A 5,520-nucleotide genomic window follows, 5' to 3' on the forward strand; every position below is an offset into this window, starting at 1 on the left:
AGAAGGGAGTTATCCAGAGCAATCTTACTTTCGGGCAGTCGAGTGCGGCCATATTGATTCTTCCGGTAAACAGGTATGCTAAATATGTCACATTGGCTCGTTTGAGCGTACTTCTGTGATTTTGTCTTCATTGCGACCGCAACGTAGCCTGTGCGTCGCGGCCAAATGGTTTCAGATGCGGCAGCTGCTCCACAATTAGCTGGTCAATTGCTCTTGCCTACAGCAACCGGGCGTTGAGCGTCGGCACCACGTATTCGCCAAACTGGTCAGACAAAACTGCGTGCGCGACATTCCGTCCGATTCAGGCAAGACTCGACGCAACCAATGATGCAGACCTGCGAAGGACACCATTGGGTAGCATTTCGGTCCCCCCTGACAGCCTTAAAAGCTTCATAGCTGACTGTTTGTCGGCCAGTCTGTCAGCCAATCTGTCAAAATCTACTGCAGGATCTTCTTCCGTGATGATTTACTCCATTTTCTGAGGGCCCCTTTCTGGCCAAGCTTAGGGAAGTATTCCCGGGTCATTGAGGAGAGTTTTGCACCAGAAACTAAGTTTTTCGGCGTATATATCCCTCACCATGCAAGCTCCAACACATTATCAGCGCAGCAACAGTGGTTTCGGCCCTGAGTGCCCCAAAGTGGGGAAAGGTGCATATATATTCACTCGTGGGACGCCTGTTGGGACGTAGCCGTCAACCTCCAGGATTTGCCCTCGGTCACAATGATACGACGCAGCGTTTTAAGTCACCCCTATGGCACGTTTCAGTGTGACCACCGGCGCTATCCAGACGGTCACATCTCCAGAGCGGGCCATCCAATAATGCTTTATTCCAGGATGAAATACAGCAAGTTAGCTTTGAGGTACTGGAAAATCCTTAGGTCGGGATGACGCACACTTGTTGATCTTGCCAAAATATGAGTTTCAGTATTATTATTATACTCGAAGGCATCCACAGCCGGAATTTCGGGACCCATGAACACTACAATCAGCAACAACCATAACTTGTAGTTACACTCCACACACTTGTTGCTTTTGACAGTCTCACCAAAATCGATTGTAGGCGCGTTTGCTATTGACATTTACCACGCCTTGGAAAAGTTGCAATTGCACCATAATTTGCTATCTGGCGACGCCCATATGGCTGTGACGTGCTTTTCGTGGCCGCAACACAAACACACCCAGGCCTCGCAAAGCCTCTCAAAGTATAGCGCTTCAACAATCCTACCTGAACCGCCGGCTCACATATTTGGCTACGACTGCCTGGGCCCCTTGAGTTGCGGCCTGAGAATTCTAGGGTTTTCCAACCCCTATTCATCCAAACAATTATTCCTCAACCTACACCGAAGTATCGCTATTCCCGTTTTCTTCCTTCAGTTGGTTATTAGACCTCTAACCCCCACAATTTATCTCCTCAATAAGTTCAAAGAAGCGCGTTACAATCAAGAGACCCAGTTCCCGGCCCTCCACCTTCCGAGGCCGGTAAACATAGCGCCCAAAGTAACCACAGATTGTTCAGTAGTACTATCTGATACCTCTCTTCTTACTCAACCCAGCAACTCACTCCACTTACCGCTAGGAGAAGCATCCCATGTCCAGGTATACTGGAAAATTTCGAAGTCCAGCAGCACAAAGTGGAAAGCAAACTGTCTTTCTTCCAAGCCTTACAGACTAATGCATTTCTCCCAACTCCCGAGACTACATGTGGTCAAGGAAATCTATAGACATGCAATTCCGGGAGGAAAATGTTGCTGCGCGTCTATCAACCTCCCAAGCCCCTGTCACTTTCACTGAAAATTTCCGAAGCATAATAATTAAAGCGGCTGGTACTCAAATGAAACGGCAGCTTACCAATAAGCTGCTACCTAAAGCACGGTATTCGGTCACTGGGGGCTACCAGATATCTTCGTTATCTACTTAATATGTGGCACAAACTAGGATATTCGACGGGATTCAATCACATATGCTCCATGCAGCTAACTCCCCGGATAACCGCGCAGGTCGCATAATGGCTGACGAATCCGCGCATCACGCTATAACTTACAGTGCCTGTCGAATTCCCTGGCTTCTTCTGCAGTTTCATCGAATTCTGCGGGATTCCAGCCATTTCCGATAACGCTGAGTCTGTTGTGGAATCCACGTTCACTCCACACTCCACCTCTTTACCTCGCCAGGAAAGAATCTGTGGCGTATGGATTTTTAGACCTGCTGTTTTGTCCCAACTCCCGGAAGCCGGGCCAACTCCCGAGCTCACTAAGTACCCGATATTCTATATTATCAACAAAGTGATCAATCCTACAGGCTTGCAGATTTCTGCTGCATTTATGAATGAAGTTCAGACATTTCATCACAAATCATAGACCATCGCGCAACCCCGTCAACATGGTCACATATACTGTCTCACCTAAACCTGTCTCGTCATTGACTGCTTATACTTATGTGGAGGCTCCCGTGGGACCAAAATACGCCTTCGGACTCAGGCGTTTATAGTCAATGCCTTGAAATGTGACGCCCTCTTAACGCCCTCTTAACGGCCCTCTACTTCACAAGATAACTCGACTTTGGCACCCCGAAAATCTGTCCCCTCTACTTCACAAGATAACTCGACTTTGCTCCGGCATCTCGATAATTACATGGCAAGTACAGTAGACCACTCGTACTACTTACTTGGTGAAACCTCGCATCCGCAAACACCGGCTGCCAGATTAGACCTTCTTGTTATTTTACCATCTTGGTCACATGCTTCCGTCTCATCTGAAGACCAATTTATGCTACTCACTCACCGACTTCTTCTGTGCCATATCCGTCTACTCACCTGACGATTCGAACGAACGCACATCCCTAAACTCTTCTTCCAGCTGCACCTCTCCCATTCAGAAATGCCAACTACCATGTTACCCACCCAAAATGAACCCCATATTCTACCTTTTTCCGCTGATTCAAACATACTGCACTCGCTATTCGCCCCCACCATCGGCTCTGAAGGCGCTTCGAGAGACTCGTTACACTCGCCTAGTCAATGCTACTGCATGTACCATTGCCTCCCCACACACTTCCCCCATGTATCAAATTTCACCTTAATCAAGGTTAGTAGATTCGTAACTGGTACGATTTGCTCAACAATGGACCTATAGTGATTCTTCCAATGCTCGCTCACTGCTGCCACAGATCCATAATCACCGAGCTATTACAACCATTGCACGACCAAGTCTGCTTTGTGTGACTGAAACACACTTCTCAGTTGAAAATACAGACATGACTGTTTCAACCCCTGTTTATAGCATCCAAGGGGTGGAGGCTGTGACATCTATTCCAAATCACGCAACCCACATTGATGCTTTTAACCTGAAAGTGAGAGGCCATCCGGATCTTCATGGAACAGACCAAACGACATCCACTAGTAAGTTGTATCCATAATCCATCAGTCCCTGTCCCGCCTCTATTGAGGGCTTATCTCGTCTTATCTTCGTTTGACGTTCCTTTCCTCATTTGTCTAAATTTGTGCTGGGTGATTTCAACCTACTGGATATTGCCTGGCCACTCACCACGGGCCCTGCTCGTTGTACCCTGCCGCTTGCTCAACTCAGTATAGAAGGTTTGTCCCAAATTGCACGTAGCCTCACTCGTGTCATACACACTCTAGACCGAATTTTCACAAACGACAACCATCCCGCTACTGGTGCAGTTGGTCCACGCTTCTCTGAAAGTGACCACTGCGTCTTATCCCGCGAGGTAATCAGTTTTGGCCCAAGTGCTCCTCCGAGTCCTTCCATGTTTCACCTCTTTTCTCGAGACGTTCTGCACTCCTTCTGATTTGTACTGGCTTCCCGGGACTAGAGTGACTTCTTCCTCTCGACAAATACACAGCATGCTTGTGACATACCAAAATCTATCGACTGCTCTCCAGGTTGCTTCGCCCATAAAACGTTCTCAACCCTGGATAAGAACATAAGGCTGGCAGATAGTTTCATAAATGGCAAGATTTCTCATCAGTAATTCTCATGAATAAGCTTTTACTGACTAAGCGTTCTTATGGGTAGCTCTTGAACGCCGAGAGGAGAGCACCGTCCAAACAACCCCCTCCAACTCCAAATTACTCAGCTGACTGTTCCGTGGGACAGGCGCCCCCAACAGCCACCCGATTGCTGGTTTGCGTTCCACAGAAGGTTTTTCTATAACTGATTCCGTCAGTATAGCAGACCATCTGAACGCTTACTTTTCTAGCTGATACTTCTTCCCTCAACTTCAAACACATTCCGCCTGCCGCATGTTGTATTTCCAAACGTCTCGAGTAGCCATCGGCCCGTCAGCAACGTGACTCTCTCTTTAGCGGATGTTTATGCTCTTCTTCAAACCTGCAAGGACTCGTTTGAGCCTGAGGCCGGTAGAATTTCAACCAGGGTTCTGGGACACAGGCATCAAGATGTCAGAAACCTGATCCTAAATCTGTTGACCCGCTCGATAAACTATGGAATCGTCCACTCTCAGTGGCGGCAATCTATGGTCTGCCTGCATTTCAAATCCAGATGGCGACAAACTGTGTCCAACTACGAGAGGATACACCAGAAGACCTTTTTCTTGAGACCTCTTGAACGCCCGATCAAACACGTATTAACCAAGATCTTCCTGATTACAAATGCCAGCAATCAATCGGCGCAACCGAGCTCCATATATTCCACAACCTTTCCAAGGGCTATAATGTTATGCTTAGATTGATTAATCGCCATGCCACTAAGTACATATCTACACCCTTACTGTCTCGTTTATTTACTTTCCGTCACCCCCTTAATTGTGGTAAACTTTCGGTTTTTCCTCTATTTTTGGACGTTCTCCTATCCGATGCCTCCGAAAACCAATTAGGCCTTACTAAACTCATCTCATCCCGTTTTTTTTCCTAGCTTCCTTCGAGTACACCTGATCGAGACGCGCCGAATGGTTGGTACACGCTCCATCTGATCTGTGCTTCACGCCCAAAGACTTCTTCATTCGGGCCAGAAATACCTGTTACCCTACGTTGGCTTTGTCTTACATCAGCAGATTCCCTGGACAAAACACTCGAAAAATCTGGCTGCTTTCGGGGCCGCACGTCCCAGCCCAAACACCGCTAACATGACGTTCGAAACGGGGTCGTCCGGAAACCGAACTATGTCGGTGCAATGGTGGCATGGTACCGACATACCCAGTTTGATAGCATACTCTCAAATATTCACTTCATACTTTTGATGATGCCCTCGCACGCTGGTAACCTCATCCATGACTGCGATAAAACCTTTCACCTGGCCCCTGCTGCCCCACGACCCATCCACTCTAAACCGCTGAACATTCGGTTCGGTATTAACATCTCGTTGACTTTCATTCTATGCTCCCCACAAAGTCAATCATTTTCGGCGCAGTTGACCTCCCGTCTTGTGCGCTAGAACCAACTCCGTTCCTCAAGGAAATTTTACACAACGCCCTACTCAAGCACTGAACTTAGTGAGTAGCTACATTTTTATTGTAAACTGTTACCATGAGATTGATTC

This window comes from Opisthorchis viverrini (genome assembly GCF_000715545.1).
Source record: "Opisthorchis viverrini unplaced genomic scaffold opera_v5_44, whole genome shotgun sequence".
NCBI classification, from domain to species: domain Eukaryota; kingdom Metazoa; phylum Platyhelminthes; class Trematoda; order Opisthorchiida; family Opisthorchiidae; genus Opisthorchis; species Opisthorchis viverrini.